General features: G+C 60.9%; 1 pseudogene; it reads left to right on the forward strand.

The window, feature by feature from the left end:
- The first annotated feature begins 1,281 nt into the window (after window positions 1-1,281).
- Window positions 1,282-2,540, forward strand: LOC141249211 (sialidase-3-like; annotated as a pseudogene).
- The last annotated feature ends 8,869 nt before the right edge of the window (window positions 2,541-11,409 follow it).

Below are 11,409 nucleotides of genomic sequence, written 5' to 3' on the forward strand. Positions count from 1 at the left end.
ATCACACAGGATAGGATTAGATACACGGCTCAGCAGACAGTATCACACAGGATAGGATTAGATACACGGCTCAGCAGACAGTATCACACAGGATAGGATTAGATACACGGCTCAGCAGACAGTATCACACAGGATAGGATTAGATACACGGCTCAGCAGAGAGTATCACACAGGATAGGATTAGATACACGGCTCAGCAGACAGTATCACACAGGAGAGGATTAGATACACGGCTCAGCAGACGTTATCACACAGGATAGGATTAGATACACGGCTCAGCAGACAGTATCACACAGGATAGGATTAGATACACGGCTCAGCAGACGGTATCACACAGGATAGGATTAGATACACGGCTCAGCAGACGGTATCACACAGGATAGGATTAGATACACGGCTCAGCAGACGGTATCACACAGGATAGGATTAGATACACGGCTCAGCAGACGGTATCACACAGGATAGGATTAGATACACGGCTCAGCAGACAGTATCACACAGGATAGGATTAGATACACGGCTCAGCAGACAGTATCACACAGGAGAGGATTAGATACACGGCTCAGCAGACAGTATCACACAGGATAGGATTAGATACACGGCTCAGTATCACACAGGAGAGGATTAGATACACAACTCAGTATCACATGATAGGATTAGATACACGGCTCAGTATCACACAGGATAGGATTAGATACATGCCTTCGTGTCACAGGATAGGATTAGATTCATGGCTCAGTATCACAGGATAGGATTAGATACACTGCTTTGTATCACACAGGATAAGATTAGATACACGGCTCAGTATCACAGGATAGGATTAGATACACGGCTTTGTATCACACAGGATAGGATTAGATACATGGCTCAGTATCACAGGATAGGATTAGATACACGGCTTTGTATCACACAGGATAGGATTAGATACACGGCTCAGTATCACAGAGGATAGGATTAGATACACAGCTCTGTATCACACAGGATAGGATTATATACACGGCTCCGTATCACAGGATAGGATTAGATACACGGCTCAGTATCACAGAGGATAGGATTAGATACACAGCTCTGTATCACACAGGATAGGATTATATACACGGCTCCGTATCACAGGATAGGATTAGATACACGGCTCAGTATCACAGAGGATAGGATTAGATACACGGCTCAGTATCACAGGATAGGATTAGATACACATTTCAGTATCACACAGGATTAGATACAGGTTGCTCTCGGCTGTCAGTCTCGTGTATCCGCTGTCCTGCAGGTTCGTGTACAGACATGTCGGGGGCGCTCTCTCTGGACTCGGTGACCCTGTTCCAGCAGGATCCTGGCGGTGTGACGTATCGTATCCCGGCTCTGCTCTTCTTCCCTCCATCTTCTTGGCCTTGGCGGAGAAGCGCTCGTCCCCCGATGATCAGGACGCCCTGTACCTGGTGGTGCGGCGCGGTCGGGTGCAGCGCGGGGAGGTGCAGGTACCGACTCCTCATGTCACCTCTCTCCGCGTCTGATCTTGTGACTTTCCAACGTCTCCATCTGTTTTGCCTCCTTAGTGGGAAGACGCAATGCCGGTGAGCCACGCCAAGTTACCGGGGCACCGGACCATGAACCCCTGCCCGCTGTACCATCCCGACACCGACACCGTCTTCCTCTTCTTCGTCTGTGTAAAAAGCGAAATCTCCGAGTTCCGGCAAATCATAACCGGCCGAAATGCCGCCCGGCTCTGCTACGTCACCAGCCGCGACCACGGCCAATCGTGGAGCCTACCGAAAGACGTGACGGAGGAGGTCCTGGGTGAGGACCTGAAGAGCTGCGCCACCTTGACGGTTGGCCCCGGTCACGGCGTCTGCTCTCCGTCGGGCAGGCTGATCGTGCCCGCGTACCTGTACTACATCCACTCCCGCGTCTGCGGCCTGCCCGTCCCCTGGAAGACCAAGCCCCACTCATTCATCTTCTACAGCGACGACCGCGGAGAGAGCTGGCACAAGGGCAGCGGGCTGTGGCGGCAGAAGACAGGGGAGTGCGAGGTGGCCGAGGTGACCTGCAGCAGCGGCAACGACCTCCTGTACTGCAGCGCCAGGACCGGTCAGCGCTACCGGGTGGAGGCGACCAGCAGCCCCCAGTCCATGGAGTTCACAGATGCCCACTACAATAAAAGCCTGTGTGAGCCGCCTCATGGCTGCCAGGGCAGTGTGGTGAGCTACAGGCCTCCGGAGGCAACTCAGGACGAGGCGGACGGCGGGGAAGATTCGCCCCTTCAGCATAGCGTCACGTCCTGGCTCCTCTACTCCCATCCCACCAGCAGCCGGGGCCGCGTGGACTTAGGAGTCTACTTGAATAAATCACCCCTTGTGCCGTCCACCTGGACCCCACCGTGGGTCATCAACGAGGGTCCCAGCGGGTACTCGGACCTGGCGGTGTGCCAGGACACTCACTCCTTCGCCTGCTTATTTGAATGCGGAAAGGACGCGGCGTGCGAAAAGATCGTCTTCCGGAGGTTCACGATGGACGAGCTGCTGAACAATTCCTCTAAGCCCTAATCACGAGTGTCGGGGCCTCCGCCAAGTCTCCGGGTGCCAAAAGTAACCCAGTATAGGAATGCACTGAGGGGCCACAAGATGGCGCCATCCACCACTCTCCTGACCCCCGATACACGCTCTCATACTGCTCATTAGATGGTGTCTGATCCCCCCCTGTAATTAAAAGGTTCTATCCACTCCTCTCTATCATGGACACCTTAAAGGGATCTTCCCATGAACTATATCATCCCCATCCACGTGTCTGATGCCGTCTCTGCCCAGCACCACCTCACCCTCTGGAGCCGTCTCTGCCCAGCAACTCCTCACCCTCCGGAGCCGTCTCTGCCCAGCACCTCCTCACGCTCTGGAGCCGTCTCTGTCCTGCACCTCCTCACCCTCCGGAGTCGTCTCTGCCCTTCACCTCCTCACCCTCCGGAGCCGTCTCTGCCCTGAACTTCCTCACCCTTCGGAGCCCTCTCTGCCCTGCACCTCCTCACCCTCCGGAGTCTTTTCTGCCCTTCACCTCCTCACCCTCCGGAGCCGTCTCTGCCCAGCAACTCCTCACCCTCCGGAGTCGTTTCTGCCCTTCACCTCCTCACCCTCCGTAGTCGTCTCTGCTCTGCACCTCCTCACCCTCTGGAGCCGTCTGTGTCCTTCACCTCCTCATCCTCCGGAGCCGTATCTGCCCTTCACCTCCTCACCCTCCCGAGCCGTATCTGCCCAGCACCACCTCACCCTTCAGAGCCGTCTCTGCCCAGCACCTCCTCACCCTCCGGAGCCGTCTCTGCTCTGCACCTCCTCACCCTCCGGAGCCGTCTCTGCCCTGAACCTCTTCACCCTCCGGAGCCGTCTCTGCCCACCACCACCTCACCCTCCGGAGCCGTCTCTGCCCACCACCACCTCACCCTCTGGAGCCGTCTCTGCCCAGCAACTCCTCACCCTCCGGAGTCGTCTCTGCCCTGCACCTCCTCACCCTCCGGAGCCGTCTCTGTTCTGCAACTCCTCACCCTCCGGAGCTGTCTCTGTCCTGCACCTCCTCACCCTCCGGAGCCGTCTCTGTCCTGCACCTCCTCACCCTTCAGAGCCGTCTCTGCCCAGCACCTCTCCCTCCGTAGACGTCTCTGCTCTTCAACTCCTCACCCTCCGGAGCTGTCTCTGTCCTGCACCTCCTCACCCTCCGGAGCCGTCTCTGTCCTGCACCTCCTCACCCTTCAGAGCCGTCTCTGCCCAGCACCTCTCCCTCCGTAGACGTCTCTGCTCTGCACCTCCTCACCCTCCGGAGCCGTCTCTGCCCTGAACCTCCTCACCCTTCGGAGTCGTCCCTGACCTTAACCTCCTCACCCTCCGGAGCCGTCTGTGTCCTGCACCTCCTCACCCTCCGGAGTTGTCTCTGCCCAGCACCCCCTCACCCTCCGGCATCGTATCTGCTCTGCACCTCCTCACCCTCCGGAGCCATCTCTGTCCTTCACCTCCTCACCCTCTGGAGCCGTCTCTGTCTTGCACCTCCTCACCCTCCGGGCTTGTTTCTGCCCAGCACCACCTCACCCTCCAGAGCCGTCTCTGCCCAGCCCCTCCTCACCCCCCAGAGCCGTCTCTGCCCAGCACCTCCTCACCCTCTGAAGCCGTCTCTGTCCTGCACCTCCTCACCCTCTGAAGCCGTCTCTGCCCTGCACCTCCTCACCCTCTGGAGTTGTCTCTGCCCTGCACCTCCTCACCCTCCGGATCCATCTCTACCATGCACCTCTTCACTCTCCGGAGCCGTCTCTGCCCTGCACCTCCTCATCCTCCGGAGCCGTATCTGCCCTTCACCTCCTCACCCTCCAAAGACGTCTGTGCCCTGCACCTGCTCAACCTCCGAAGCTGCCTCTGCCATGCACCTCCTCACCCTCCAAAGCCGTCTCTGCCCTGCACTTCCTCAGCCTCCAATTCCGACTCTGCCGTCCTCCTATTCACCGTCCGGAGCCGTCTCTGCCGTGCACCTCTACACCATCCAGAGCCGTCTGTGTCCTGCACCTCCTCACCCTCCGGAGTTGTCTCTGCCCAGCACCACCTCACCCTTCAGAGCCGTCTCTGCCCAGCACCTCCTCACCCTCCGGCATCGTATCTGCTCTGCACTTCCTCACCCTCCGGAGCCATCTCTGTCCTTCACCTCCTCACCCTCTGGAGCCGTCTCTGTCTTGCACCTCCTCACCCTCCGGGCTTGTTTCTGCCCAGCACCACCTCACCCTCCGGAGCCGTCTCTGCCCAGCCCCTCCTCACCCCCCAGAGCCGTCTCTGCCCAGCACCTCCTCACCCTCTGAAGCCGTCTCTGTCCTGCACCTCCTCACCCTCTGAAGCCGTCTCTGCCCTGCACCTCCTCACCCTCTGGAGTTGTCTCTGCCCTGCACCTCCTCACCCTCCGGATCCATCTCTACCATGCACCTCTTCACTCTCCGGAGCCGTCTCTGCCCTGCACCTCCTCATCCTCCGGAGCCGTATCTGCCCTTCACCTCCTCACCCTCCAAAGACGTCTGTGCCCTGCACCTGCTCAACCTCCGAAGCTGCCTCTGCCATGCACCTCCTCACCCTCCAAAGCCGTCTCTGCCCTGCACTTCCTCAGCCTCCAATTCCGACTCTGCCGTCCTCCTATTCACCGTCCGGAGCCGTCTCTGCCGTGCACCTCTACACCATCCAGTGCCGTCTCTGTCCTGCACCTCCTCACCCTCTGAAGCCGTCTCTGCCCTGCACCTCCTCACCCTCTGGAGTTGTCTCTGCCCTGCACCTCCTCACCCTCCGGAGCCATCTCTGCCATGCACCTCTTCACTCTCCGGAGCCGTCTCTGCCCTGCACCTCCTCATCCTCCGGAGCCGTATCTGCCCTTCACCTCCTCACCCTCCAAAGCCGTCTGTGCCCTGCACCTGCTCAACTTCCGAAGCTGCCTCTGCCATGCATCTCCTCACCCTCCAAAGCCGTCTCTGCCCTGCACTTCCTCATCCTCCATTTCCGACTCTGCCGTGCTCCTATTCACCGTCCGGAGCCTTCTCTGCCCTGCACCTCTACACCATCCAGAGCCGTCTCTGTCCTGCACCTCCTCACCCTCCAATGCCGTCTCTACCCTGCTCCTATTCACCATCCGGAGCCTTCTCTGCTCTGCACCTCTTCACCATCCGGAGCCTTCTCTGCCCTGCACCTCCTCACCCTCCGGCGTCGTCTCTGCCCTGCACCTCCTCACCCTCCAATGCCGTCTCTACCCTGCTCCTATTCACCATCCGGAGCCGTCTCTGCTCTGCACCTCTTCACCATCCGGAGCCTTCTCTGCCCTGCACCTCCTCACCCTCCGGCGTCGTCTCTGCCCAGCACCTCCTCACCCTCCGGCATCGTATCTGCTCTGCACCTCCTCACCCTCCGGAGCCATCTCTGTCCTTCACCTCCTCACCCTCTGGAGCCGTCTCTGTCTTGCACCTCCTCAACCTCCGGGCTTGTTTCTGCCCAGCACCACCTCACCCTCCGGAGCCGTCTCTGCCCAGCCCCTCCTCACCCCCCAGAGCCGTCTCTGCCCAGCACCTCCTCACCCTCTGAAGCCGTCTCTGTCCTGCACCTCCTCACCCTCTGAAGCCGTCTCTGCCCTGCACCTCCTCACCCTCTGGAGTTGTCTCTGCCCTGCACCTCCTCACCCTCCGGATCCATCTCTACCATGCACCTCTTCACTCTCCGGAGCCGTCTCTGCCCTGCACCTCCTCATCCTCCGGAGCCGTATCTGCCCTTCACCTCCTCACCCTCCAAAGCCGTCTGTGCCCTGCACCTGCTCAACCTCCGAAGCTGCCTCTGCCATGCACCTCCTCACCCTCCAAAGCCGTCTCTGCCCTGCACTTCCTCAGCCTCCAATTCCGACTCTGCCGTCCTCCTATTCACCGTCCGGAGCCGTCTCTGCCGTGCACCTCTACACCATCCAGTGCCGTCTCTGTCCTGCACCTCCTCACCCTCTGAAGCCGTCTCTGCCCTGCACCTCCTCACCCTCTGGAGTTGTCTCTGCCCTGCACCTCCTCACCCTCCGGAGCCATCTCTGCCATGCACCTCTTCACTCTCCGGAGCCGTCTCTGCCCTGCACCTCCTCATCCTCCGGAGCCGTATCTTCCCTTCACCTTATCACCCTCCAAAGCCGTCTGTGCCCTGCACCTGCTCAACTTCCGAAGCTGCCTCTGCCATGCATCTCCTCACCCTCCAAAGCCGTCTCTGCCCTGCACTTCCTCATCCTCCATTTCCGACTCTGCCGTGCTCCTATTCACCGTCCGGAGCCTTCTCTGCCCTGCACCTCTACACCATCCAGAGCCGTCTCTGTCCTGCACCTCCTCACCCTCCAATGCCGTCTCCACCCTGCTCCTATTCACCATCCGGAGCCTTCTCTGCTCTGCACCTCTTCACCATCCGGAGCCTTCTCTGCCCTGCACCTCCTCACCCTCCGGCGTCGTCTCTGCCCTGCACCTCCTCACCCTCCAGAGCCATCTCTGCCCAGCACCTCTTCACTCTCCGGAGCCATCTCTGCTCTGCACCTCCTTATCCTCCGGAGCTGTCTCTGCCCTGCACCTGCTCAACCTCTGAAGCTGCCTCTGACCTGCACCTCCTCACCCTCCGGAGTTGTTTCTGCCCAGCACCACCTCACCCCCCGGAGCTGTCTCTGCCCAGCACCTCCTCACCCTCTGAAGCCGTCTCTGCCCTGCACCTCCTCACCCTCCGGAGTCGTCTCTGCCCTGCACCTCCTCACCCTCTGAAGCCGTCTCTGCCCTGCACCTCCTCACCCTCCGGAGTCGTCTCTCACGTGCACTTCCTCACCCTCCGGAGCCATCTCTGCCCTGCACCTCTTCTCTCTCCGGAGCCGTCTCTGCCCTGCACCTCCTCATTCTCCAGAGCCGTATCTGCCCTTCACCTCCTCACCCTCCGAAGCTGCCTCAGCCCTGCACCTCCTCACCCTCCGAAGCCGTCTCTGCCCTACACTTCCTCATCCTCCAATTCCGACTCAGCCGTGCTCCTATTCACCGTTTGCAGCCGTCCCTGCCCTGCACGTCTACACCATCCAGAGCCGTCTCTGTCCTGCACCTCCTCACCCTCCAATGCCGTCTCTACCCTGCTCCTATTCACCATCTGCAGCCTTCTCTACCCTGCACCTCTTCACCATCCGGAGCCTTCTCTGCCCTACACCTCCTCACCGTCCGCAGCCGTCTCTGCCCTGCACCTCTACACCATCCAGAGCCGTCTCTGTCCTGCACCTCCTCACCCTCCAATGCCGTCTCTACCCTGCTCCTATTCACCATCTGCAGCCTTCTCTACCCTGCACCTCTTCACCATCCGGAGCCTTCTCTGCCCTTCACCTCCTCACCCTCCGGAGTCGTCTCTGCCCTTCACCTCCTCACCCTCCGGAGCCGTCTCTGCCTTGCACCTGCTCAACCTCCGAAGCCGTCTCTGCCCTGCACTTCCTTACCCTCCAATTCTGACTCTGCCGTGCTCCTATTCACCTTCCGGAGCTGTCTCTGCCCTGCACCTCTTCACCATCCAGAGCCGTCTCTGCCCTGCACCTCCTCACCCTCCAATGCCGTCTCTACCCTGCTCCTATTCACCATCTGGAGCCTTCTCTGCCCTGGACCTCTTCACCATCCGGAGCCTACTCTGCCCTTCACCTCCTCACCCTCCGAAGTCGTCTCTGCCCTGCACCTCCGAAGCCGTCTCTGCCCAGCACCACCTCACCCTTCAAAGTCGTCTCTGCCCAGCACCTCCTCACCCTCCGGAGCCGTCCCTGTCCGTCACCTCCTCACCCTCCAGAGTCGACTCTGCCCTGAACCTCCTCACCCTCCGGAGCCGTCTCTGTCCAGCACCTCCTCACCCTCTGGAGCCGTCTCTGCCCAGCACCACCTCACCCTCCGGAGCCGTCTCTGCCCAGCACCACCTCACCCTCCGGAGCCGTCTCTGCCCAGCACCTCCTCACCCTCCGGAGCCGTCTCTGCCCAGCACCACCTCATTCTCTGAAGCCGTCTCTGTCCTGCACCTCCTCACCCTCCGGAGTCGTCTCTGCCCTGCACCTCCTCACCGTCTGAAGCCGTCCCTGTCCGTCACCTCCTCACCCTCCAGAGTCGACTCTGCCCTGAACCTCCTCACCCTCCGGAGCCGTCTCTGTCCAGCACCTCCTCACCCTCCGGAGCCGTCTCTGCCCAGCACCACCTCACCCTCCGGAGCCGTCTCTGCCCAGCACCACCTCACCCTCCGGAGCCGTCTCTGCCTAGCACCTCCTCACCCTCCGGAGCCTTCTCTGCCCTACACCTCCTCACCGTCCGCAGCCGTCTCTGCCCTGCACCTCTACACCATCCAGAGCCGTCTCTGTCCTGCACCTCCTCACCCTCCAATGCCGTCTCTACCCTGCTCCTATTCACCATCTGCAGCCTTCTCTACCCTGCACCTCTTCACCATCCGGAGCCTTCTCTGCCCTTCACCTCCTCACCCTCCGGAGTCGTCTCTGCCCTTCACCTCCTCACCCTCCGGAGCCGTCTCTGCCTTGCACCTGCTCAACCTCCGAAGCCGTCTCTGCCCTGCACTTCCTTACCCTCCAATTCTGACTCTGCCGTGCTCCTATTCACCTTCCGGAGCTGTCTCTGCCCTGCACCTCTTCACCATCCAGAGCCGTCTCTGCCCTGCACCTCCTCACCCTCCAATGCCGTCTCTACCCTGCTCCTATTCACCATCTGGAGCCTTCTCTGCCCTGGACCTCTTCACCATCCGGAGCCTACTCTGCCCTTCACCTCCTCACCCTCCGAAGTCGTCTCTGCCCTGCACCTCCGAAGCCGTCTCTGCCCAGCACCACCTCACCCTTCAAAGTCGTCTCTGCCCAGCACCTCCTCACCCTCCGGAGCCGTCCCTGTCCGTCACCTCCTCACCCTCCAGAGTCGACTCTGCCCTGAACCTCCTCACCCTCCGGAGCCGTCTCTGTCCAGCACCTCCTCACCCTCCGGAGCCGTCTCTGCCCAGCACCACCTCACCCTCCGGAGCCGTCTCTGCCCAGCACCACCTCACCCTCCGGAGCCGTCTCTGCCCAGCACCTCCTCACCCTCCGGAGCCGTCTCTGCCCAGCACCACCTCATTCTCTGAAGCCGTCTCTGTCCTGCACCTCCTCACCCTCCGGAGTCGTCTCTGCCCTGCACCTCCTCACCCTCTGAAGCCATCTCTGTCCTGCACCTCTACACCATCCAGAGCCGTCTCTGTCCTGCACCTCCTCACCCTCCAATGCCGTCTCTACCCTGCTCCTATTCACCATCTGCAGCCTTCTCTACCCTGCACCTCTTCACCATCCGGAGCCTTCTCTGCCCTTCACCTCCTCACCCTCCGGAGTCGTCTCTGCCCTTCACCTCCTCACCCTCCGGAGCCGTCTCTGCCTTGCACCTGCTCAACCTCCGAAGCCGTCTCTGCCCTGCACTTCCTTACCCTCCAATTCTGACTCTGCCGTGCTCCTATTCACCTTCCGGAGCTGTCTCTGCCCTGCACCTCTTCACCATCCAGAGCCGTCTCTGCCCTGCACCTCCTCACCCTCCAATGCCGTCTCTACCCTGCTCCTATTCACCATCTGGAGCCTTCTCTGCCCTGGACCTCTTCACCATCCGGAGCCTACTCTGCCCTTCACCTCCTCACCCTCCGAAGTCGTCTCTGCCCTGCACCTCCGAAGCCGTCTCTGCCCAGCACCACCTCACCCTTCAAAGTCGTCTCTGCCCAGCACCTCCTCACCCTCCGGAGCCGTCCCTGTCCGTCACCTCCTCACCCTCCAGAGTCGACTCTGCCCTGAACCTCCTCACCCTCCGGAGCCGTCTCTGTCCAGCACCTCCTCACCCTCTGGAGCCGTCTCTGCCCAGCACCACCTCACCCTCCGGAGCCGTCTCTGCCCAGCACCACCTCACCCTCCGGAGCCGTCTCTGCCCAGCACCTCCTCACCCTCCGGAGCCGTCTCTGCCCAGCACCACCTCATTCTCTGAAGCCGTCTCTGTCCTGCACCTCCTCACCCTCCGGAGTCGTCTCTGCCCTGCACCTCCTCACCCTCTGAAGCCGTCCCTGTCCGTCACCTCCTCACCCTCCAGAGTCGACTCTGCCCTGAACCTCCTCACCCTCCGGAGCCGTCTCTGTCCAGCACCTCCTCACCCTCCGGAGCCGTCTCTGCCCAGCACCACCTCACCCTCCGGAGCCGTCTCTGCCCAGCACCACCTCACCCTCCGGAGCCGTCTCTGCCCAGCACCTCCTCACCCTCCGGAGCCTTCTCTGCCCTACACCTCCTCACCGTCCGCAGCCGTCTCTGCCCTGCACCTCTACACCATCCAGAGCCGTCTCTGTCCTGCACCTCCTCACCCTCCAATGCCGTCTCTACCCTGCTCCTATTCACCATCTGCAGCCTTCTCTACCCTGCACCTCTTCACCATCCGGAGCCTTCTCTGCCCTTCACCTCCTCACCCTCCGGAGTCGTCTCTGCCCTTCACCTCCTCACCCTCCGGAGCCGTCTCTGCCTTGCACCTGCTCAACCTCCGAAGCCGTCTCTGCCCTGCACTTCCTTACCCTCCAATTCTGACTCTGCCGTGCTCCTATTCACCTTCCGGAGCTGTCTCTGCCCTGCACCTCTTCACCATCCAGAGCCGTCTCTGCCCTGCACCTCCTCACCCTCCAATGCCGTCTCTACCCTGCTCCTATTCACCATCTGGAGCCTTCTCTGCCCTGGACCTCTTCACCATCCGGAGCCTACTCTGCCCTTCACCACCTCACCCTCCGGAGCCGTCTCTGCCCAGCACCTCCTCACCCTCCGGAGCCGTCTCTGCCCAGCACCACCTCATTCTCTGAAGCCGTCTCTGTCCTGCACCTCCTCACCCTCCGGAGTCGTCTCTGCCCTGCACCT

This window comes from Phyllobates terribilis, unplaced genomic scaffold, assembly GCF_046119375.1.
Source record: "Phyllobates terribilis strain yellow unplaced genomic scaffold, ASM4611937v1 Scaffold_2__4_contigs__length_985480577, whole genome shotgun sequence".
NCBI lineage: Eukaryota > Metazoa > Chordata > Amphibia > Anura > Dendrobatidae > Phyllobates > Phyllobates terribilis.